The sequence below is a fragment of the Monomorium pharaonis genome, chromosome 11 (assembly GCF_013373865.1).
Source record: "Monomorium pharaonis isolate MP-MQ-018 chromosome 11, ASM1337386v2, whole genome shotgun sequence".
Classification (NCBI taxonomy): domain Eukaryota; kingdom Metazoa; phylum Arthropoda; class Insecta; order Hymenoptera; family Formicidae; genus Monomorium; species Monomorium pharaonis.
In genome coordinates this window covers 9,108,752-9,135,566 of record NC_050477.1, presented here as the reverse complement: position 1 = coordinate 9,135,566, position 26,815 = coordinate 9,108,752, and the positions used below count along the sequence as shown (strand labels likewise).

At 39.1% G+C, this 26,815-nt stretch overlaps 1 long non-coding RNA gene across 9 annotated transcripts in view; it reads right to left on the bottom strand.

The window, feature by feature from the left end:
* The window catches only part of LOC105835530, a 286,578-nt gene that overhangs the window by 94,289 nt on the left and 165,474 nt on the right, over positions 1-26,815 (bottom strand). For 8 of the 9 annotated variants that reach the window (XR_004965065.1, XR_004965064.1, XR_004965063.1 and 5 more), the window contains one exon: positions 12,136-12,294. This is a non-coding gene — a long non-coding RNA (steroid receptor seven-up, isoforms B/C). The remainder of the gene's footprint in view (positions 1-12,135; positions 12,295-26,815) is intronic. The other variant, XR_004965061.1, reaches the window with a different exon arrangement.

Below are 26,815 nucleotides of genomic sequence, written 5' to 3'. Positions count from 1 at the left end.
CTCGGCCTTCCTCCGGTCCGCGCGGTCGAGCGCGGTCATTCTTGTGACCCACTGGAGTCTGTCGATGAGTCTGTGCGTTGTCTCCTTCGTCCCTCTCTCCCCCGACCTTTCTATTCGTCACGGGGAACATTTTCCGTACGTGATTCACCTGTTCGAATTCGCCGGCGCCTCCGAGCGCGAGAGTCGCACGCGAGCCCAAAAAATTGACGGCATCCTCACCCGGGAGCCGGATCGTCGGCCGGTTTTCCCACGCCGCCGACGGACGGTACATGGCCGATGACGGCTTCGACGCGGAGACTCCGCACGCGCACGAAGCGGGGCAGACCGCTTGTCTGCGGGAACTGCTATCATGTGTTTCACGCGCCCACATGCTCCTACTACATCACAGATTTTTTCCTCACGTCGTCCATAATCTCAGAACTATAGTAGTATATTAGTGAGGCAGGAATGTGATTTAGTGCCGCGGCGTCGGTCGTTGCCGTGAAATAAAGTATCGTTGAATTGGATTCTTTATGGGAACTTAATTATCGCGCTATTAGCTCGGGAGGTGCAATTAAATAAAGCTAACGCTCAGTGAAAGCACGTTTCCCCGGTGATATTAGAATTTTTTTTTTTTTTTTTCAAGAACTCGAGTATATCTCCGAGTTTAAAATTTATGTCCCTGTCGATACCGGATATACTATATATTTGTCGGGTTTTGTCGAGTTAGTCGGCGCGTATCGAATCGCCTGAATGCGTAATCAACTTACCGTACCCGGCTCGACGTCGGGTGATAAATAGCGATTTAATGAAAGCCGAAGGTGCGTGGTGGAAAATAACGCAATCTCGCGGTGTCGAGAATCCGGGTGCGGACCTCGCGGTGGATTTCGCGAGGAATTCGCGAGCGGCGTGGCGGGCCGGGGCGGCTAAAATGACTCTACCTCTAACCGCGATATCTCCCTATATATTATTGGCACGTATTCGAGGGAACGGCGTAATTGCCGCATCGCCGCGAACGGCAGGAAGACAAGCGGTGGGTCCGCCGGCGAAAGAGAAAGATCCTCGTCGATGCAAATAGCAGCGAGCCGCGTGTGGCGGAGCTCACCTGCCCCTCGTTCGTATCGCGGACTCGCTCTCGCGCGACAAACGTGGGCAGACGTGTATCCTGTCTGTTCTCGAGGAGGAGTCGGCACGATCTCGACGAGATCAGAATGCTGCCGTGGACTCAACGCACTTTCCTTAAACGCTTAAGGAATTCAAATCGAAATTCAGTTTAAATTCACAATACTGGCTTTTAAATCAATTTGCGCTGAGCGCCTCGACTCCTCTCGTGGTGTATTTCCGCGGAAAAATTTTAGGAATGGCAACTTCACCGTTGCAAATGAGCACGGAAGTTATTCTCGCGCGGGTCAAGCATCAAAATCTGCATTCACTCCGGCGGAAAGAAAAAACGCAATGAATCCCGTGAATAGAACTCCTGACTGCTTCCCGTATTTTTTTATACAATTAATTTCACGTAATTTATCGTGTTTCTAATGCGACGCAGCACAAAGGAAGAGGCACCTATCGGCAGCTTTTCTAATGAGGAAAAATCTTATATATAAATAGAGATGTAAATTTACAGAAAATTGACGCATTGCGTGGCATTCGCCGACGTGTAATGTTGAGGGAAATTTCATCGAGCGCGGCGATAAATGACCTCGACGTAACTATCCCCGAAGCGAACAATATATCGCGAGACACGAGATTAATTATTCTCGCAACGCTAAGAGGCATTTTCTATAATTTTACGTATATCTCGCTTAAAGTGCGAATTGCGGCTGACGGTATTTTAATAAATGCGTTTCGTGACGGAGTAACAACGTTTTCAAGCGAAGGCGCCTGATGTTACTGCCGATCGTAATTAATCACCGCCTTCTCATTAAATTGTAAGAGAATGTATTCACCGTATCCGAGATTAACTGATGAATCGCGGAGATATCTTCCGTCTCGAAAGCACGATGACTCGACCGCCGTCAAATATGCGTGTACGTCCGTCGTGTAAATCGGCTGCAGGACGAGCCGTCAATGTTAAGTAGGCATAGACAGAAGTCAGGAAAAAGCGAATAATAGTGTAGGTGTATGTATATGTTTGCGCGAGAGAGCGCGTATCGGCGCATAAGCCGGCCAACATAGCGCAAGCCTTTTGCAGCTGAACTTTCACATTCTGATTGGAACAGCGTGCCCGGTGCTTCGAGAGTCCCTGAGGTCACCGTTCGAATTGACCAGCTGCCGTTGCGAGTCAAGAGTCATTGGTTTCCAACTGTACATTGATCTAATTTCTTATGTCTTGTGAAGGTATCCGGCGTGAAAAATTAAAATAAATAACAGATTAAATAAATTCAATTAACGATTGTGTTCCCTCGCAGGAAAAGAAGGGTATGAGCGTGTATATAAGGCAATGAGCCGTGCCCTCATTATCTAATGTGTGTATAAATTAGTCGCATGTACGGATTTCACATAAAATCGTCGAATTGTATAGAGTTTTCTAATTTATTCGCGGTATTGTTTGCTAATTTATATAAATCACATTTATCTTATTTCTATGATGAACGCGTGTTTCTCATTCTTCAGTCCATGATGGATTACGAGACTCGTAAATAAAGTTCGCTCACGTTAAATCAAAAATTTCTTGATAGACTCTGCCGGCAGTAAAGTTTTTTTCTTTTCCATTTTAACGTTCTTGTTTCTTCACAGCTAGCGATGACAATGCGGATTGAGCACACGAGCGAAACTCAATGTCGAATTTCCGAGGATGCGCCTCGTCGAATATTCAATAGCGATAATTCAACGCGAGCGTAAATCCGGAGGGGGGGGGAGGGGAGAAAAATAGACGTGTTGACGATCGAGTGGAAAAGCCGCGGCGAGCTCGGATTGGCCGAGGATGAACAAAAGGCGCAAGATTACGTGCACAAGGTGGACCTTGCACCGCTGAATATGCATATCGGACTCGGCCGCCGATCGTAATCCCCCACAGACGGTGTCAGGCTCTCTTGACCCGACAGTTTTGTCATGGTAATGCGACTACTTTGTATTTTAATGCTCGGAAAGAGATTATACGGGTAAATATGGGGAAGCGTGGTCGTTTCGTATATGGCCGGCCGTCGCGCCAGGAGGCTCATGCGATCGATGAAGAATTTTTGGAGTAGGCTAGTAGTAAAAGTTAAAATAGCGTGCTAACAATCTTATTGCCCCCTAGATAAATAATTCATTTCCAAATCTCCCCTCGGTAAACATAACGGTAAATTTAAAAGAGAACTTTCTTTACTAAACTGTCCGTGTACCGCAATTCAATCTAATTATTCAGTTCAGTTTAATTGCGTAGCTTAGTTGAGCACCATTGTGTCGAACCTTAAAAATTCCCTTGCTTTTTAATGACAAAATTACATATAAAAATATAAAAACGTTATCGATAAATGCAAAAAAGACTCCTATTATATCCATATTATCTACTTTATTATATATTTATATATACTCCACGTGTTTGTACTTTCAATATAGCATTAATTTGCATAACATATGTGTTTGGATTTAGTTGCGCAAGTAAATCGAAGTAATACTAGAAGTAATACTAGAATCCCTTATTAAATTAATTCAAAAATATATTTAAAAACGCGTGCATATTATCTCTGGGAAAAAGAGAAAAAAATGGAGAGTAGATGCGCACGACAACCTAGAAAACAGCTCAGACAGAACGACGATAAGACGTCGCGCGCTATTATTAATCGTAATTCGCGTTGAAATCTCGTCAAAGTCGTCCACGCATTTCCAGCCGCGGGGGATGCGTGACCGATCGATTCGCCGTTATCGGCGCCCAAGAATCCGCCGCGCGTATCGACGGTTTATCTCGCCGTAACGGTATTTCGAGTGTCGACTCTTCTCTCTTGGATTTTTGTACTTTATGCCCCCATGTTCACTGCTACTTCATGGATAAGGACGATTTATTTTTCCACGAACGGCGATGCCGGAAAGCGATTAATTTCTGGATTGTAACTTATATATATATAAGAATCTTTAGATATGAAAATTTATGAATGTAAACACTGCACATTAACATACTGTAAATTCAAATAAAATTTACTTTAATCGAACGTACAATAAAACTATTTATATTTCAAGTAAATATTTGACCTTCTTGTTGCAGATATAAATCTTTCTCGAATGGCGAATGCAGCTAGTGAAAGGAGTACAATAAGTGATTGTAAATTTTGTTTAAATATCAATATTTAAAAAATAAAAATCTTTACAGTTTTATGGTACAATGTAAAAAACGGTACTTTATCCAAATAAACACTCTCTCGTGTTTGACCATTTTTTCTTATTTAAAACCGTTTAAAAAATCTCTAAAAATTCATAAACATACTTTTCAGTTTCTAGAACAAATATTTGCACTTTATTTTGGAGAGAAAAAATGTAGTAGAATATTTAATTACTCACTTGTGAGAAATTTCAAGAAACTTCCTTGGATAGAAATCGATCGGACCCATGTTTGTAAGAGTTAAACTGACGATGTAAAAGTTTTTCTGAATAATAGAAATAAGAATTCCAAAGGGGGAGAATACCCTATGTCCTTAATCATAGTATTGTTTCATCTTAAAAGCCACTTATGTCAAGCTTCATATTAAAGTTGAATCAACGGGCATTCCGTCTATCTAACGGCTAGTTTCCCGCGGGTCTACGAAGTAATGAACTTCCATCCGCGAAGATAGGCTGATTTTCTCTCATCAATTACTTCCTCGTGCGGCATCGGGACGGCGCGCGCGTATTCTTATCCCCCGTTGCGGATAAGAGCAACGAGTGGAGAGGAGGCCAAGAGAGGAGGCCGAGAGAGTCTGGCTGCCGGCCGGATTACTAATCATTTCCCGGGTCCGAGAAACCCCGCTAATTGATTAAAGTCACGATCCTGACCCTGCTGTAATATCGGCAATCTCTCGCCGGCGCACGCTGGCGAAGACGGAGCGAGGGAGAACGGAGATAAATAGAGATGAAGGATAAAGAGGAAAGAGGAAGAGAGAAGAAGAGGAGAGCATTCTTCGAAGTAACCGCGCATTTTTCTCTCCCCTTATTTCCCCTCCCCTCCCCTCTCTGTTTTGTTACTTTGTCCTCCACTATTTTGGCTCACGTCGTCGTCGTCGTCGTCGTCCGCGTCGTCTCTCCCCATTGTTGCGCGCCCTGTTCCGCCCCGGCAAGGGAAACAATGTCTAATTTCAGTTAATGCGGCCGTAATGGCCGTCGTTGCCATCGGGACCGCGCGCGCGCGCGCGGAACTTCGACGCCGGGAAAGAGAGATAAGTGAAATCAGCGTCGGCATGGCGCACTGTGAACGCCAACGTGTGGTCCGTCCACCGTATCACGGATGTGCACGTGCACGCGTACCTATTACATACACACGCGACCGCGGGCGCGCACAGCCGTGACCGGCGCGCTGGATCATCGACTGTACTCTACGAGAATTTCATAACCGCCGGAGATCAGCGCGCGGTTGCGAATATATACGGATTACTCGCGACCGGAAGATAGGGCAGTCTATCGGCGCTGATGGAGTGATCGCTGATCGAACGGTCGATGGACCGTAAGATCGGCCGATCGCGCGTCGCAGATAGATCGATAAGGTCCGACGACTCCGGATGCTAGCGAGCGGAGTTCAGAGGAACGTTGACTCTCCATGAGAATTTTTGTTTGATAGGAGAAAGTTCAATGTAAATCATAAGCGCGATGTTGATGAATAATAATAGTTAATCTTGCCTCACATGTGATTTGATACTGACGAGATGGTAACAATAGAATCATATTGCTATTGAAATTGATATGTCATATCGTTATATTGTAATTGGGAACCATTGATTTTAAAACTCTTCATTGAAACACGATAATCACATATTATAATGGAATACATTTGCAAATAAAGTAAATATAAGAAACTCAACATTTCTAGATGGTCAAAGATGCGATTAGAAGTCAATAACGTTTCACGGGCTGAATACTCGCCATTGGCTAACCACAAAATTGCTGTGCGTAATTTAATACTTCCAAGATTCGTAGTTAGTTCAGGATAACTGCTGATAAACTTGGAACGTGATCTTCATTAAGAGCAATAAACCGGTTAATCAATGAAGAAAAACGCAATAAGCAACACGAAACACGCGGGGGTTTGCGTAATTATTAGAAAATCACGTAATCGGCAAACGTTCGGAAAGAAAGCGAAAATGGGCGGACGAACAAGCGTGCGTACCAACCGGAGCAACTGATCGGTGCGAAACGCGTGCAAATAAAGAACGTGAGAACGAGAAGAGAGAGAAGGAGAGAAGAAGAGAAAGAGAGAAGATTGGTGGAGTGACGGGAGAAGAGGCACGAAAGCAGAACGAGGGAGAAACAGAGAGAGAGAGAAAGAGAAAGAGAGAGAGAAACCGACGTATAAGTTCGATACATTTCTGTTGTGCAACGCCCGCGTAATTATAACGGGCGCGCGGGACGCTCGTTTGATAATGACTTTCTGAATGCAGGTCTCCGACGTTGAAATTAGGGTTATTTGCCTCTCGAGTTCTCTCCACGTCTCCTCTCTCGAGCTCCCACCGCGTCTCCTTGTCGTCGTGTGTCCTGTCTCCTTTTGTTATGGCGTTAACGAACATTCGATGATATGTATCTACAGGCGTATCGTTCACGTGAGAGTCCACGAAATTTGCGGTATATTCGTTTGCTTGTCATGAGAAAAATGTCGCAATAACATGGCAAATGGAATCCGTTTATGTGAAACAGAGGAAAAGAAGAAAAAACGTGTAAGCAAGTTAAAATAGTTTCTAAATTCAATCTAAGTAATGTTAACTTATTATTTTGCTTACACAGTGTTTTCATATATTTTTAAAATTATTGTATAAGGAAAATTCTTTAAAATTTTGCTCAAACAATAAAATACAGAAAAATATATTAAGTTAATAAATTTTTCTGAAAAAATAATTTATATTTATCACATACTTTTATGATAATATATTCATAAACAAAACAACATATTAAGTAATTATTATAACTATTATTAAATAACTATTATAATAACGTACATAGTTTTAAAAAATGTATTAAACAGATAACCTCTATAAAATTACCTTTGAAAGTTTTAAAATAATATTTTTACGAAAAAAGTTTACAAAAGAAAATCAAAGAAAATGTTAAAGCAAATATTAATAGGTTTTTTCTCTTTCATACTCTTTCCCGTTTTTATTTCAGCAATTATAAAATTGAATCTGTCTATTAAATCTTTATTTTCGCACGTTAAAATTATACTTTTTCACATTTAACGTCAAGATTCTTTCAATATTATCGACATGTAAAATGAAAATATATCCGTGTTCAAATAGGTTAATTACCTTAGCATGTGCATAAATTAGAGAGATGCCATTTTGACGCACAGGATATTAAGCGTCGTTATTTTTTTTTCTTTTTCCTTAAGCAAAGATATCGAAGCAAGTGCGAAATAACCGGCTGCGGGTTGTAAAATAAACAGTGCAGATTTATTGCGAGAGTATAGAAGAAACGTGCGCGTCTGCGAACGAATGCGTTTCTAAGTTCCTTGTTTTAACGAGCGTATTAAGTACGTAACGGGGCCTTCTAGTCGCGAATCTCTATCGGTATATCGCGATAGGTACACTCCATAGTTACGAGACCAGTTCTAAAGAGTGCTCAATGCGATAAAACCCATCTCCAATTCCATACTCACGGAATGGAAAAAATGGACTAATAAAACTTGCTTTTCGTTAAAATAAAGATTTCAAAACAACTGACCATCATTAAAACGTAAATTATATGAGATATATAAAATATAATATAAAATAATTTAGATGCCTAAGGAACCACTAATTAACTTGTGGAAAAAATTCAAAAACCAGTATCTTATAAGGAGGATGATAAAAACTAACTGTGTATGTGATGTTACGATATAAGAAGTCCTTAAAAAATAAAAGAACTCATATTTCAAGCATTTTATGGTTTGTTTATCGTACTATGTATGATTATGGCTCATACCAATTTTTTATTTGAAGCCGATTTTTTAAAATTATTCTTTTAAATATCTTGAAAAAAATATTTTGTAGAAATTCGTAGCATTACAAATAACAACAAATAACAATACTAAATTTAATGAGATGTTAAATTTAAAGTATTGTGCATGTTTTTCAGGAAGATTCTTATCATTGTCACTGGTTTAATTATTAATTTTCAATAAATGGATTAATCTCTCTATAATCATGTACATGTATAATGTTACTCATAAAATACTGAACTTCAAGTTGTGGTGCTTTCATTAACATTTAGAAAATTTATTTAATCCCTTCAAAAATACACGAAAAAAAAAACGTTTTTGTTAAGTATGTAGAAATTTAACTATTAAATACAGATCTGAAAATAATTTTGTTGGACTAGCAAAATAATTATACAAAATGCTTAAGTACGAGTGTAAGAAACTCGTGATAGGATCTGCAACTGCACAATAGTTGCAGACAGTTGGTCTACGTTCTTTCCGGCCAGCGATCGTCTTTAAAAGAAAGTGCATTTCGTATCGCGGAGCGATAACTCACGCATCGTCGCGCGCTCGTACACATGGAGAACAACCGCTGCCACCATCACCATCACCATCACCACCACCACCACCACCACCATCACCATCATCATTATCATCATCATCATCATCATCATCGTCCTCGAATAGACAAGAGGGACGGGAGGAAAAGCGCCAGGGTACCGAAGTAAACGCACCATCCCGTCCCGAGCGCTCGCAATTAAGGGTTAATTAAATTGAGCGGCTTCCTAGATTTCTGTAATCATCGCGGACAGTATCTACGGGGTAATCTTCAGCGCATCCTGTCTGCCTCAAGGGCCCCACGGAAGGAAGGGGCCCCGAGGTAAGGTCATGCACCCCGCTGACCTCGGACCATCGTCTCTCCCTCTCTTTCTCTCTCCCAGTCCTCTTCCCTCCTCTCAGTTCCCTCTCTCGTTGCTCCTCCACCTTCACTCCTCCTCGTTCCTTCTCTCCTCTCGCGCCTTCAACCCTCCCCTCTCCATCATCCACGACCTCTCGCCTCTTCTGCCTCCTCCCGTTGCTGCTGTTGCTGCTGCCGCTCCTGCCGGCGCGACGGTGCTGGCAACCCCCCTCGTCCTCGTCACTCTCTCTCTCCGCGGCCCTTCGCCCTTCGTGCACTTTTCTTTTCTTCGGCCTCTTCTTCGTCTTCTGCTTCTTCTTCTTCTTCTTCTGCTTCTTTCGTCCTCTTTCTCTGCTCTTTTTCTTTTCCTCTTTCCTTCCCGTGAATCTTTCGTGCGAACGTATATGGTAGAGAGATCAGGTGAGTGTATATAGAGTTACGTGCCCCGCGCTCGCGAGCGACTCGAATTATTATCAAAGACCGGGGCATCATCGCGGATAATAGGCGGATGTCGCTGTGACAGGGCAGAAAACGCGACGTCTCTCGCGTCTACGTTCCTGTGGGAAAAACCGCGCCGCGGGCAGGAGAGCCGCCGGCTCTCGTGCGAATAATCGTGCGCGAGCTTCTCTTTCGTGAAGTACAACGTGGCTCACGATATTCGAGAATGTGCCTCCGGGAAGTCGTGCGCTTTCTGCGAGACTCACATACGAAAGAGGCCAGACCGAGATGAAGGACAGCTGTTCCGGTCTCGAGGCTTCGACAATTCGTGATAATGGAAGAACCAGCAAGAGAATATTAATAGCCTTTAAGAGGAATTAAATTTTAAGAATGAAGCATGCCCATAATACTTCATGTTGAGATCCTACCAAGATTTTGATCCTACCAAGATATCTTCTAAAAGATTTACATTAAAGATTTACATTAAATACGTATGTATCCGTCTAAAAGAGCAAAGTGATTTCGATCTATAAGTCCTGAAAGAAAGTCTATGCGGTTGCCATCAGTAAAGAGGTCTATCCCGAGAGCGTGACGTATAATGTAAAACAAGATTAAAATGACAGCAGCTTTCGAAATAATGTTCCTTATATTTTCTAAACGATTTTTTGTCGTTTCGTTATTGCTAATCTGATGTGCTGCTCTAAAAATTTTAATCTAAAATGGATTGGTGACTTCGACTGAAATATCGTAATTGAAAAGTTAACAAATCAATCTGATTCGCTCGCGTAGCTTATATCTCGATAGAATCGCCGATTCCCGGTCGCGTCTTCCGTCGACGCGTGCGGCTGATACGCGTAAAAACGCGTGATTTACCGGGTTTACGATCGCGGCGCGAGCACGCTTCGGGGCAGACAGACGGCCGTGCCGGCTACGATGGACGGCCACGTCTCGGACGGAAGTGGTTGTACACCTGGGCAGACCGAGAGAGCCGATGACCAGCGAAAGAGCGCGCTCCTCTCCTCCTCGTGCGCGCGGCGGAACAAGGTCAGATGTTATCGCGCGCGGCGCGAGTAGCCAAGTTCAAGAGCGGAGGAACGTGGAATCACGGGCGGGGATAAGGCGTGGGAACCTTTCCGGCCTTACCACGGGCTGCAATTAAAAGTTCCTGCCGCGGCGAAGCGCGCCAAAAGCCGCGTTTCGAAACGTGATGTCCTCGGGTGCAGACATTGCCGAAATGAAAACGGTAACGCGCGTGACGGTCCCAATTATGAATCAAGTTACTAATTACGGTTTAAATTTACGGTTGAAATTCAATACTTTGCAGACATACATTGATAAAATTGCAGAATTTTCTTTACATTTTTCATTTTTTGGAAATTATTGACGTATAAAATTATTTTTTCAATCATTGATATTCATGATAGAAGAAAAGACGGGAAGTTATCATTAATAATCTCTCTAATATGCTCTCTGAAGATCTGTAATAATTTAAAATTATGATATTCTCTCTTTTGGTAGATTATTTGTAATACACTAAACGTACGATAACATATATATTAAAAATGTACATTAATGTACATACATTGATATACATTTTTTTAACATACATTGAATTATATTGATCCATAATTGATACTGTTGCCTTGGTCAGAAATATTAGGCTAATTTGAAAGGCAATAGTTTTATGTATAAATAATCAATAAACTTGCGACAAAAGTAAATTGACCACACGCTTGTAAAAATGATACCTATAAATGATGCGCACAATGAGTTAACTATAGCAATTAAAAATTTCTCAAACTTAAAGATGTAAAATCTTTACTTGTAATTGTTATACGAAAATGAATGAGTGTATGCGTGTATAATTATTAATATGTAAGTTATGCTGCATATTATCATACGAAATTAATTTCAGAAATTCCGCAGCTCAATCAGCATAATACTTGATACCAAGAAACGGAAAAGGAAACTTGAATTACGGACCGTGTGACGGAGAGTTTAACGGGTGATCACAACGAGTCGCGAATGTTATAGAAATTATTATAGGATCGATACTTTGTTTCAGCGATGTTTCTCCAATATTGCAATCGAACAAGTAACTTTCTAGTAGACATGGTAGTAAAAAATATTGTTTCTCGAACTATAAAATAAAAATTAAATTTTTTCAATATTATAAATTACTTCAAATTAAAGCAAATCATGCGTTTTTCTTGAAGAATAATAAGATTAATACATAAATTGCATTTTGCCTTTAATGCGCGTATTTGTGGAATTATTATTTTAAATAACTATTCAAGATGTATTCCATATTCCGGAGAAACATCGCCTTGACTTTTCGTATTTTATAAAAAATCACGCGGCAGAAGAAAGCAAATCCCAAGAAAAATTTTGCAAGTGCTCAATTTTCTTTATATATATAATATTTTAGTTTTAATGTAATCTGCAATATCCGCGATCTTAACTTCAATCAAAATTTATTTTAGATATATATTAAAATAAAAAAGAAAAGTTATGTACAATATATTAAATAATTATTATGTAACATCTTACGATATTAAAAATTTGATACAAAAATTAAAAAATTATATATTATTAAAAATGTTTTATGTCGAATAAGCAATTTTATTAATTTCTCTGAGATTTTCCTAAAAATTGGCACTAGTAATATTTTTCTTCGAGAACTGCAAGCATTGCCGATACATTTCAGCGACCCCGATGTAATCACCAGTGGAGATCGATCGCTAATAAATTCGTAAAAAGGGTTCAGTACAGTGCATACCTTCCCGGCGCATGCCCATCTTCAGGCACTTTTTCAAGCGGCAAAACTGGCACTGGTTTCTATGATGTTGGTCGATCGGACAGTTTCTATTTCCTCGACATGAGTATGTTAGGTTCCGCCTGACACTCCTCTTGAAGAAACTTTTGCATCCTGAAGAAAGAAGAGAGGAATATATTAGATGTAAATTCAAATTCAATTTTAATCGTATATTTAAACAACTTTAAATCTGTTAAGAATATTTTAGTATTTATACATATATGAATATTATAACTGTTTTTCATGTCTAATCTATCATTTATATGAATATTCTTTTTATTCATCATTGCGGAACGAATCCTCGCTAGAATGTCCCAATAAAAAATCTATTTCTTACTGTAAATTCTCTCTATAATTTAAATTTTAATATGTCAATCGTACTTTCTCCTTTAATGTCATGTACGATTAGGTAGCACACGAGACCAATTTTCTAGGATAAAGAGCATTAGTCACTTTTCGCCAACAGCGAAAAAAATACATTTTCCCGCGTTCGCGTTAATTCACGCGTTACAATACACGCGTGTAATAACGAAGGACAGCACGCGATCAGCACTCGATAAAGCACAACAAGCGATTAGCTACCACGTGCTGAAATCAAGATCCGAGTATACGCAGACAGTATACGCAGATTCTTATTGATAGAGCGTGTACGAGCAACCATAAACGTGACGGGACTAATGCTTATGGAAACGACACGGTAAGTTTCTCTTGTTTATTGGATACATCTCGCGGCGCACGTACGTAAACGTGTGGAACGACAAGATTGCGTAGCGCGATCGCGGCAATGTAGAGAGAGGGAGAGGGGGATAGAAACGCGAATGGGGAGCCTTTCGGGGAGGCTCTCGAACCGATGATACGTGATTACGCAAATTTTGTAACATGCACGTTGCAACGAGACCGATGCACCTTGAGGTCAACGTAGGGATCTAAGTTACGAGGGATCTGCACGATGTGGCACAATGGCGGCCGCACACACGCGCGACGCTCGATACGTACAGGCAAGATACGCGACTGCCTGCTTATGGGAATGAGGAGCCAGCCGAGTCGAAAGTGCCGACGGACTTGATCACGAAAATCCTATTAGTAGCCGTCCCGCTGAGAATCGAGTGCTGCGCTCTCTCTCTCTCTCTCTCTCTCTTCGTCCTCCTCGTCTTTCTCCCCGTCGTATTATCCCGCGGCACAGGCAATCCGCGAGTTTTCGCCGCATTACTCCGGATTTATATCCGGATATCACTCCACAATTGCTGGTGCGATCGATCCATCAAATATCCCATGAAATACACAATCGCAGAATTTGCTCAAAATCTTATCGTTATTATCGTTAAAAATTTGAAATTGATTTAAAATAATATGCAATTAGTTGTCAGCGTTAAGACTCAAATATGTGCATTTGTGCATTTGCCCATTTTTTTTTACAAACTCTTCGTTAGTAAATAGTTTATTTAAGAGATAAAATTTTTGAGACAAACTAATTTTCTCTAAAAAATTGTACAGATAATCTAAATATTAATTTACTTTGATTATTTAAAGGTTTATTCCTTTTATGAGCACAAGATTTTTCATCTTATATATATATATCTTTCTTAAATATTTATTAATCACTTTAATTCTTCTGCACACAGATCTCGTTATCTTCTTATTCGTGGAAAACTACAGCAGAAATGCATCGCAATAACAATCGTCGACAGGTCGGCTGTTCTTTGATTGGCGCGTGAATGGTCGGCTTCCTAATGAGCGGTTAGTTAATTGCTGATGGTAATGGAACGACGGAGGAGAAAGCAGCTCCGATAAAGAGCCACTGCCATGAGGTGACGACGTGGTGCGACACAATTCAATTTAATAAACAGCGAGGCGAGCAATAATTCCGCGTCGTAAAAGCACGTGGAACACGCACGTGAGCAAGATCAGCGCGCGCGTGGAACGGGGGTTAAAAGGTGATCGGGGCCACGTGGTTGATTTTAATTAAAACGGATACTCTCGGCGAATAGAATGCGCACCTGCGTGCGTGCGTGCGTGCGAGCGCATCGGCGGAACGAAATCGAAGGTACATATCTCTGTAGGAAGTGTTTATATTAACAGATATATCCTAATAAAGATGTAAGAAATGATAGTAGTAAAAAAAAAACGGGTTTCTCGGTTTGATAGAAATCTCTTGTATTTGAATAGGGAACAGGAGAGAATATTATGAAACGTTTCTGAAAGTCTGAATTAAAAAACTGACCGTTTAAAACTGAAGGATGACAAATAAAAAAGTGGGATTTGCATCATAGCGATCATTTCCATTTACCTATTTCATTTCGTTTTGCTTAATGCCTAAGGCCCATTTCTACCAACGTAGATTAATTTTAATCTCGGATTAACTAACTCTTTATCTCTTTCTAATTTTTGGAACTAGAATGAGATAACAATTAAACCGAGATTAAAGTTAATATACGTTGGAGGACGTAGAAATGGGCCTCAGTTTATCAAAATGTTAAGACAAAAAGGATTCTAATCTACACCTAAATTTCTATCACAACACACATGATGCATATGCATGATTTAAATAATTTTCTTGAATGTTCATGAGAGACATAATTATTAAGTATGCGATTAGCGGTTTCTTTATCGCAAATTTACGCGAAATATATTTTAACGATGTTGGCAATGGAATCCGCGCGGATATAGGAATTACGACGTAAAAGATCGCGCCTACTTCGTAAGGTTTACCATGTGCTTCACCAGTGGATCGGGCTTAGCTGTAGCGAAGTCGACTATAACGATCGATGGCATACAGCGTGTACACATACAGATAAATAGTTGGCGCGGCCTAAGTCGGCAATTTATATCGTAACAGAACGCCCGCTGCGCACGAACTTTCGAATCGAGATAAAGAGGTAGTTTTGCCGGCCGCGGTCCGTAAGTCATTCGCGAGCTTACTAATACTCTCGTTCTCTCGCTCGCGCAGAGCATCCGCGGAGGCATCCATCTGGTCGTCGAGATAGAGGACGCGATATCGAGGTAACACGAACAATCGCGTAAGAAAAGCGCGAGTCGTCGTGAGCTGGGAAGGAACTATTAAACATCATCTTTCGGCGCATAATATCGAAATGAAGTGATCGTTCTTTGCTAAAATGTAAATACATTATGCACAATTTTAATAATATTAAAACAAATTGAGAAAAGTGTCAGAGATTAAAATAAATATTGATACATATATAAAGATAATTTAAAGATTATACTTATTAAATTTGCAAATTTTTGCTTTTGCACAAATCACAAAGTACTTTTCGTCATATGATATATGATACAAAAAATTACAAATGTAACGAGGACTAAAGTTATTATCGCGACTTCGGCTTCTCCATGTTTCTCTTCGCTAAATGAGAAAATAAACTCGCCAATAAGAGATCAAACGCCAATTCGAGCTCATACTAAATCTACGAGTCTTTCCCACTTTTAAATCTTAAACTCCTTGGTGCCCGGCATCGTCGTCGTTGTCGCTGCCGTTATTCCTGTCGTTGCCGACGTCGATGTCGTCGGTACCGACAAGAACGGACGGAAGGGGAAAAAAAGGAGACGGAAAAAGAGCCGGGTCGCCATAACTACAAATTGCATCGTTACACGCAAATTACGCGATTATTCTGTGCGAGCCAACCACCGGGTGACCACGCGGTATATGTGAGCACTGTGGCAGCGAGAGAGCAACGAGAGAAAGAGAGAGAGAGAAAGAGACGAGGAGAGCAAGAAACACTGAGCGAATACAACGAAGATGAGAGAAGACGAAGAAAGGGCGAGAAAGAGAGAAAGCTCGCTCGCTCGCGCGCGCGCGCGCGCAGCGCACAACTACCGTTTATACTTTCAGATTGTAGCTTGCGAGCTCGCCGCGAGCTCAAATTGCTCGCGTCATTGAATTTTCATTGCTCGAGCTAGTCCTTCGTGGCATGGTGCGTTCCAAGTGCCAACTCTCTCGGCAGGACAAACCCTCGCGATCGTCGATATGGAGAGAACCGGCGAATATGCTCTTCGCTCTTAATCCCTTCGGATAGAACGAGATTGTACGGCATCGCTTTCAACGGCGAATCAAAAGTACTTGGATACCTAACGTTATACACGTTGTCTTTTACAGAGGCCCGTTTAAGAAGCAACTTAAAATTTAAATCTAATGACGCTTTGTCATCAGTTATATTATTCTTACAGATTTTGTATTCTGTAGTTTTTCTGTAGTTTTTTTATTTTCAATATATTGTATACAAAGTTTTGCAGAGACGTAGAATAACATATGTTTATATTGTAACGGTATATGTTGTATGGTAGGGAGTTATCACTATCTATCGAGGAATAATAATGCAAAAAATAATTAGAAAATTGCAGTTGAAAATAAATTTGAAAAATAACTAAAAATAATTTCTTTGTCTTCTTTTAATCACAATTTAGTTCTAGATAAAATAAAATCTCAATAACTACAATGTTTTCTTTCTCGTAAGAGAATATTAGAGAAAGCGAGTGAAGATCGAACCAAAAGTCTCTTAATTGAGGTACCATATGACGAAAAAGTGAGCACATCGTTTATGGTTTATTAATATTGCATAGACAGCGTAGTTATTTTCGCGCTTCGCTGTTGCTTTTCGTAGCACTCTACAAAAAAGATGCCGCCTGGAGGGTCTTTGGAGGCCAAGATTGGCTTATTGCCGCATCTAATGAGAAGTTGATTTAGTTTTAATAGGTCACGTTGCCAGTCGCCACGGTAATTACGTCGCGATGTCATCGTTGACGCGTGAACCTGCAGCGATTCATCGATTCATTCTTTACCGTGACGTGCGGCATTATCCTCGATTTGCGTGAAGAATCTCAGGAGAAGTTAACGAAATCAAAACCTAAAAGGTATTGAGTAAAGAAAATTGCAAAAACTTGGATACAAATAAAGATATAACAAATTGTTTAATTGATACTAATATATTCATCAATATAAACAAGTTAAATAACTATTATTATTATTGTATTTCTATATTTATAAATAGTAAACAATCATATTATGTGCTAATTAATTTTTTTCCTTGTGCATTCTTTTTTTAAATCGTTTTTTAAAAACATAATATAATTGTACATATATTTTTTAATCAAAATAAATTAATTTTTAACTTTAGTAGTAAGCTAGATAAATATTACCCATAAATAGACTAATGTAATCGAGATGAATATAATGCAATAAAAAAAGAAAATATGCTAGACAACTCGACATTGCATCTTAATAAGAAGCAAGCGACTCGTATGAGAAGATCGCGAGTAAATAACTATGCTCGCGAAGAGAAGAGTAAAAAGGATTCAGGAATGTGCGCGAGAGTCGGAAAAGGGAATCTGAAAATGGAATGTAGTGGAGCACGTCGGGAAGAATGATGAGGAAATATTAACTCTTCGAGTTCCTTCTCGATAGTTTCTCGTTAAACAAATGACAACATACATTTTAGCTTATTGTATATATCCGAAGCAATATCAGTGCAATACATATAATTAAAAATTCATGTCTAAAAATTTTCGGCAGTATTAAATTTATGATTGCTTTGATATAAGCGATGTCATTCATAAAAAATGGTTTACTTATGTATATTAAAAATTATAAAAATTTTGTAAATTAATATTATTCATTTATTAATGAAATTAATATTATTTATTAATATTATTTAACTTTATTTTGTTTCTTTTTAAACTTTCTAAATTTTCTAAATATAGATTTTAAATATTTCCTATCCTATTATATATAATATTCATGTATATATATCAAATAACATATTTTTATGACATAAATTAATGACATTAATTAATTTTTACTTAATAAATTTGGCAACAATTTAGTAAACTAACTTTCCGAAAAAGATGTCTCTTTTCATCATTGTTGAATTAAACATAATAGTTATGGCAACAAACCATCAGGTATTTTATGTACAGTTTTCTTACAATGAGCGTTTTCGCTTGTCATAATGCGTACATAGTTGCTTAGTAATCCCGAAGACGTCGCGCGATTCAACGTTTCGGAGGATCATCATTGAGTCTCCTAAGCAGTTTAATTAAGGATCCATCGTTCGCGGGCGATGAGTCACACGAAAATTCACGATTTTTCCTGAAAAATTGTAAGGTACATTAACGTAGAGTCATCAGCGATGAGACACGAGTCGAACGGACCATGATACGCGATTATACAAAAGAGAATTGACTGATCGTGACTCATGATTGCACTGTCGCGATGCCGTGACATTGCAAAAAGCTTTGGCATTCGTAGACTTTGGACATTGTAGATGTGATAAGTTCCCGATGAAAAGAGCAAGAGAATCCAAATTTATTAGAATATATTCTTTATCTTGTGTCACGTAACAACAGAAATAATTTATTTTACTATTCAACACGATAACATTATATTAAAATTCTTTACATTGAAATTTTTAGAACTAAATCCTTAACTACTCTTCAAAAATTTTTAATAAAAGTATTTTATAATAAAAATAAATAATATAAAAATGACTAATAAGAATGAGAATACGCAATAATAATTTTTTTAGTATTTCAGAAAAAATAAAAATATTAAAATTATAGTTAATAAAAAAATCTCGTAAATAAACCTCATTGCATTGAGATTTATAGAAAATATAGAAAATTCATAAATATTTGTAACTGCACATCAAACATCTACTAACTATTCATTCTTATAATTATATGTTGTGTTTTATTGTGGTTATATTCTGGTTTTCATCACATTACATAACTTTATATTAATACACATGCTGTCTTAAAAAAAAATGATAATATTATTGTTTCATTGCCAAGTATCACGCAAAAATAGTAACAGCTTGTTTCCTCATTTCTTTTAATTCATATATAATTATTCAGTTATACCTACTTGATCAAAATGCAAAAATTATTTTATTAAGTGGTGTGTGTGTGTGTGTGTGTGTGTGTGTGTGTGTGTGTGTGTGTGTGTGTGTGTGTGTAAGTGTGTGTAAAGTGTGTAATCAAGCAATATAATTCTAGATATAAAACAGATAAATCGTACTGTATCAAGTTTCATACAAGCGCAGGTAATAGTTAAACGTCAATATCGTTGACTGATGGATAAAGACTACGTGTTACACACATATTCTCGATCGTTTTTTTTTACACGGGATGAGGCGTTAATCGTGCTGATATCGTCGATGAAAGCGCAACGAAAATCGATCGCGAGCGATCCTCCCTGGCAATGGTCGCGATGAGATGTGAGTCACGACGTTCGGAACGAGCGACTTTGTGGCGAATAATGACGGTAATTATAATAATAAGACCGACAAGATATGCAAGCAGTGGTATTAAGGCCAAGGGATAACGATAGCGGACCACGCTCTTCTGCATTATAACTGCTGCATCACGAGCTTCCCTTTATTACGATCTCGTTTCGCATACTACGTTCTTAATTATTTGTCCTTGGGAGGTAGAAGGCGATAGAATGAATTAGCAAACGTTTCCGGTTTGCTTGCAATAAGTTTATTAGAAAATTATTTGTATATGAGAACCAATAATGGATGAATTTCAAATATTTCTAAAATGTGATGTGTATTATACATAATAATCCATTAAAATGAATAAAAATATTTCTTCTGTCAAAATAATTATTCTTTTTCCTGAAAAAATACAAAACTAATTGTGTGCAATACACTTTTTCATTATTGTATGATATATATTAATAAAATATTGAATCTGTCAAACATCTTGTACCAAATTTGTTTTCTTCCTTCATTATATTAATTCTAAATAAAATATTATCTGCAGAAAATTAATAATGTTTAAAAAATGTGCATTTTAATTAAAGATAAAAATGTTGATAAATACTTTAATCATATTTTATTCATGAAAAGAAAATACTGAATTATTTTTTATGCGATTTTTCTTAATCAGCTACTCGATCTCTAAATGCAATTATTTTCCTCAAATTCTTCAAGCTTTCCACACTATACTTCAGTTTTTTTTACAACAGTGAGAGCGGATCGGTGGAAGTTACTGTGTAAGAAGGGAATTCGCGCGCGATTCGGTCAGTAACGTTTCGACTCGGTCGCGTAAAATTAACGACATTGTTATAATTAATTAGCCCGGCCAGGCCGACGGCGGAGCAGCGGCTAGATAGCGGCAATGTGCGAGAGCGCGGGGTTCGTTAGCGGGATAATTGGTCACAGAGGATGCGTCCAGGTAAGTCGCGCCTTGGTAATTCTATGCCCGGCGCGTATATACACACGTACAGACGCGGTGCCGTGTCCGACGTCCTGGCGATGTAAGACCTTGCCGCCGGTGCATGCTCCTAGGAACAACCAGAGCCTACCCACCAAGACACGGCACATTGCATCGTTCCCGAACAGAAGGAAACATAACTTACATCTACCGTTTCATTTACCTCTTTCTCTTTTGTTTTTATAAATTTATTTCCTTTTTTACAGTAAACTTTGAAGAATTATTTATATGTTTTCATTCGTCTGAACAAGTGGACCATAGGCGGCACATTATTAATCAGGTTTGTTTCGCCTTCGAGATTTCAAAATAATTCAAATCATTATATATTTCTACTTTGTGTCTTTTCTTCAATATGACTTTAATTATTTTCACTTTCACATTTTCCTTAATCATGCTTCCTGAAGTTACTTTTACTGACGAAGATTAGCTGAGGAAATCTCTCGGATTTGATGTTTCAGAGATAAGTCCTTCATAATTTGCCGGATACCGCGACAAGGCTACAGTTATAAAGAAATTTCATTCGTCGAAAGGAGCCACGAATGTCTTTATGCATCCTCCTCTCAACGAATTGCCGCTTTTACCTATGCCCTCGATCCTCGATTGCAATGATCAACAAATACATGTGTAGGTTCTCTTCTGCAGGAGAGAGATGAGACGATGTTGCTCGACGATATCGAGCAGCGCACGTAGTTACCGATTAGAAAGTTCCGGCTCTCGTGAATACGCTCTGTCCGTGCAAGATAGTGTTTAGCGGCCGTCATAGCAAGATCAAACGGCACGTCACACGTCGTGGATTGCCGTGATTCAGACACGTCGTGTGTTCCAGAACGTTACCTCGATCGCGGAACGAATATCATGTACTCCACTTTCGTTGTATATGTAACGCCTTCGAGGTAATCGCGCCGTGCGATATGCCCTTATTCACATCTGATTTTAAAATACAACCATCTAGATATTTATAGTGCGTCTAAATATTCATCTCTATAATTTTGTACGAGTGTGTCTAGATAATCGCTAGTAATTATTCATGAAATTAAGCGTATAATTCAAGATATCAGAAAGAGTAGACTGTAATTTAGTGATAAAACGTTTAGAGAAAATATTCGGGAAAAAAAAATTATCGTTTCTCTTCTCATTTTTTTTTATCGATTATAGATTATAGATCATTATACTTTTTTTAGAAATTTGCAACTTAATGAAACATTTAACAAAAAAGAATACATTACAATATCCGCTTAATATTTTTAGGAAAAACTTTTATTGTCTATTTTCTTACTGTCGTTTTAAATACAGAGAACACATAAAATTTTCTGAAGATTGTTCAAGTTTTTTTATCAGTATAACAAAATTTTCTATTTCTTAAACGGCTGCTTTTTTTAATGTTATATCTTTTTACTAATATCAAAGACAGATCACATGATTTATCACGATCATGTCAATCGGGGAACGCCGAGGACGTTTCCTACTTCGCTATTTCATTCTCGTAAAACATTCGGACTCATCACGGAAACGTACGCCCCAGGTGGAAACGAGATTAATAAAGATTAGCGAAGTAGGAATAATATAGTATGATCTCGTTAGAACGATTAGCCCACGGGTCGCTCCGGCTTCTTCCTTCCGCACGTCGTTCCAGACGTAAGTCCGTAAGTAAGTCCATAAGTAAGACTCGCTTAAGGCGCAAAGGAGCGAAAGACCACGAAGAAGAGAGGAAGCCCCTCGCGGTTGTAGTTCAAATCCCCACCGGAATTAAATTTCCACTTTGAAGAGAACAACGAAACTTTTCAGTGTATTTGTAAATGACGAATTCAACGGTTGAGTGAAGCGAAGATTAATGTATTTAGAAATATTCCATTTTACATATCAAAATAAAAGTACTGTTATTTAATAAGTCTTTCACGAGCCTTAAAAGATATTAGTATCACTATTTGAATTGTCCTCGCTCGTTATTAAAAATTTTCAGATATATCTACCGTTAAATTAAAAAAGTTTTTCAAGAATTTTAAAAAGATAAATATTTTACGTAAGAAATCGAAGCGTGGGAATACAGAAGTTACCTCTTTCACCAACAGATATATACTCGTAAAGCCAGGGAGAAATAACTTTCACTTTCATCCGTAATAACATTCACAAAATCAATTTTATTAAATAAAATTATAAAAACGGAAATGCTCTATTGTATGAAGCGTTCACATGTGTACTTTGGACACAACCGATAAAACTTTTTTGCTATATTTCGAATCTTATTTATCTGACTCATTCTAATTGTAACATCGTGAAATAAGTTGAACTAGATTTTCATGAAACGATTACTCTTAATTATTTCTGAAAACGCATTCTCGCTCATCTCATTCCCCATTCGTTATATTGGCCATTGTCTGCGTAATTATGCCCTAACAGTTTGGCTTTATAATTCACGAGTGCGTATAGAAGGTGGTAGAGAGTTCGGCTGTAAAGTAAAAGGATAAAAAACCGTAATACACATAATATATGCTTTCTGCGATCGCTGCGTTCTTAAAGGTTTAACGTGACTCGTACAGAACGGACGTCACTTCATGACAAATAGTGTTCCTGTCTTAAAGACCAGTTTATCCGTGCCGCGCATAATTACTATAATCAAAATCGCATGGACATTCTTAAGTAATGTTTACGTCGGCCACGTACGTCCATATGGAATTCGCTCGTCGTGTAACGACATATTGTTTTAAATGCGAATAATTTCTCACGAAAGCATTAGAATTTTATACTTTAAGATTTATATTAGTAGTAGTATTACATTTTACATTAATTTTGCACTGTTGTTTTATAAGCGTGATTAATTCGTTTGAAAGAAATGGTATATGGACTTTAAAAGAATAAATAATAATAAATAATTTTAATAAATTCTGAAACTATTACTTCCACTTTTCAATTAAATCAAAAGTACAATTTTGTAACGTGATTAATACAAATATATCACGTGCGTTTACATTAAAGAATACACGCGAATTGTGACTTGATAAAGAGCATTATATTCATAGCGAATTCGATTGAACGCACTAGTGCGTATTGATGCACAATAAAAATTATTAAATTAAATTATTTAATTAATAGTATAATTGTCGGAAAGTATAATTGTCAGGATAAAGATATCAATTACTCATACGTGCTTTAGCCATTCCCACCGCAACGTCACGATTTCATTCACAGTGACATTTCCCCCGTAAAGTTCTTCGAGAACAAATGAAAATAAATGTAATCGGCTGTATCCTCTGGGAACGACACCGAGCACTCTTGTCGTTCTTGCGGAGTGCAAGGACGAATGTTCAAGGCCGCGGCGCGGCGGCGGCTCGCCGTAGCTGGAGAACGTTCAATGCATCCGCCGAAAATGCATCGCAAATACACAGAGAGACACACACACACATGCGCGTCTGTCGAAAGTCGATGTTCTCGAAAATGAGGGGGTGGCTCCATGGCAGGGATAATGACAGGGTAAAGCGCGGGCAGCGTGTGAAACAATATGCCTCGCGTTGCCGCCATGTGGAAAGATACCGCGCGAATTGAAGATCTGGGCACATCTTGAACTCATTCATAAAATTTTGCAACTCTATCGGTATAAAAACGGATTTTAAGGATTGTAAAATTTAATTTCGTATAATGTAAAACTTCATCTTACAGGTGAAAAATAATGAGAATTAAAAGTGTCGATAACATGCATGACCTAGTATTATGTGAAACAATATCGTTATTACATAATTTTACATATAATCTGTTAATAAGAGCGTGAGGCATAATTCAAAAACCATTTATTGTAATGAATTAAAAAAAGTACACACATAGTACTTGATAAAAGCCGTGATATTTTATTATTAGTTGCCCAATCGCTTCTATTATTTTTAATAATTTTGCCTTCTTCAAGGCATATTTTTCACATTTGATGGCATGTTCTTGAAATAGAGATCTCCAAATCAAACACATTTATTCAATTATTTAATTAATGTTTATTTAAATATTTAACTTGTTAAAATATTTATTATTTAACTTTCGAATAATGGAATTACGCACCCAAAAAAGTTTTGTCGGGAAAATTGCATCTTCTCAATAATGGACCAAATTTCGATGTATTTTTCGTATAGAAGAGGTTTTTAAGTATAAAATACATCTTTCTATAATAAAGTTGAACGATAACTAAGACTTTCTTTATGAAGCATTAGAGGAAGGTTCCTTCTACTTGCTCCAATTGCAATTTTCTGTATAACCAGATAAAAGTTGCGCCGGACACGACAGAGTGTGGATATACATAAGATTGTCAAGGCTTAAAAAAATCTACAATTAGAAAATTATCAACTGCATAAATGTAAGATCACGTGGAAGAGATATCACGGGAAAACATAAATGAGTATATTAAAATTAGAGAATAATTACAGAATGTATGTTAAATGTTAAGTAACGTGACTTAAAAAAATATTGCATTAAAGATCGAAAAAAATGGAAGGTTATATATCGGGAATATACGCACATGAATAAATAGCGTAATAATATAGCCGGTTATAGCTCATGGAATTTTTTTTCTCGAAGTGTAGGAATTAAATATTAGCTCGACACGCGCAAGTCTAAGCTGTCGGTAAATATTAACCTAATACAAGCCTAAAAGTCGGCACGCGGTAGCATTGATATCAGAAACAGATGATCAGCATCTCTGACCTATGTTGTACCGTCATTGAATTAATTAGATTCAACGAGCACACAATATTGATCGATTGAATTCCCTTTTGAATTCTCAAAGTCGAGATAACGTAATGACCAATCAATCCGATTTTTTTTTAAACTACTTTGAGCTTTCAACGGAGGTAACATTTGGACCATCTGGTTCGCCGCAAGTACCCATCATTATTAATCCACGGTCATCCTAATTTCAAGGTCGACATTCGATGGGATTCGAGGGTTAAACTTACGTCTTTGGAAACGCAGGGTCGAATCCCGAATGACTATTGTGCAATAACCAAAGACAGGGAATCTTGTACCAGTCGTGCTACTTGAAATGGGAGGTTTCCGGGCTCCTGTAATCGGCAGATTAATGTCCATCTCTCTCCGTCTTTCTCTCTCCGTCCGTCTGGAACGCCTAATCTCAAGCGATAGCCGAGGACCCGTCCGAAGGGGGCAGCGCGTATCGTTCAGATTGTTCGGGATCGTCGATGAACGGACGGTTTAATTTACGGCGGGTATACTCGGATCCCTGGTCCTTGACGCGATCGGGTGTCCGGCGCTCACGAGGACGTTTCTCTGGATAGAGACCGGTAAGACCTTCCTAAATCGGACGCACGCGTTCGAACAGGTCGAACTGGTCTCGGAGCGTTAACGCCTCCGGTCATCCGGGGCGTTGTTTCGAGCCGGCGAAATAATACCGGACGGGACATTTAACGCGGTTGAAGGTGCCGACGAAGGGTTCACATTATCCACGGTCAGTTGACCGACGACCAGTTTTTCCGACCGCGAGGACAACACCCGAGGCCTTTCCCAGGATACTGTCCACGTGACCCCTAGGAAGTTTCCTTGGAACACGTTTGTGACTTTCTGTTGAGAAGAGGATCAGATCAAAGGACGTAAAGGAGTGAGAGAGAGAGAGAGAGAGAGAGAGAGAGAGAGAGAGAGAGAGAAAGAGCGCGAACCGATAATCGTCAATCGGACGAGGCCGAGTATAGAAAGGGAGAGATGCAGAAGAAAGATCATCGACGCGAAGGGGACGCGAAAGGGTATCCGGTTTTGGAATCGGGCCGTTGCGTCCCGGGACCGAACCGGACCGGACCAGACGGTCCTCGCGGGATCATTAATCAAAATATTTACGCGCAGGGACGTGCGAGCGGCCGAAGAGTCGCCCCGACACTCCGTCTTATCGATTATCCGATGTCACGTTCCATACGGTATTTTCGGTATTCAAGGGGTTCTATACGGTTGTGCCCGTTAGTTCTGAGCACGAAGGGAGAAGGGTATTAAACGAATGAAAGAAGTCCGTCTTGTCGGACAACGGATCTTGATGTCGAGCCTCACGATCTTTGACAATTTATACCTCACACCGTGTAAACGTGCGTGCGTTTTTCTTTCTCCTCCTCCCTCCTCCCTCCTCCCTCCTCCCTCCTAGTCGTAATCCGCTGACGTTGACGGTGGGCCACCCTCATCATTTTCGATTTCTCAACGAATCTACGATTGCACTGTGACGCTCGCGCCGGGCTTCTCTTTGGCGCGCGGCCTTGCTTGGGGCCTCGTAAAAGTCGTAATTTATCGCCGGTACGGCATAATGACTTGGCCACCGCTTTAATTATAACTCATTCCCGTCATCCACGGAAACCGCCGATGCGTTCGATCGCCACAGGTATTTCGCGAGGCCAACTATCCCTACCTCCGATGTCAATAAATTCATACCGCCCATCTTTCG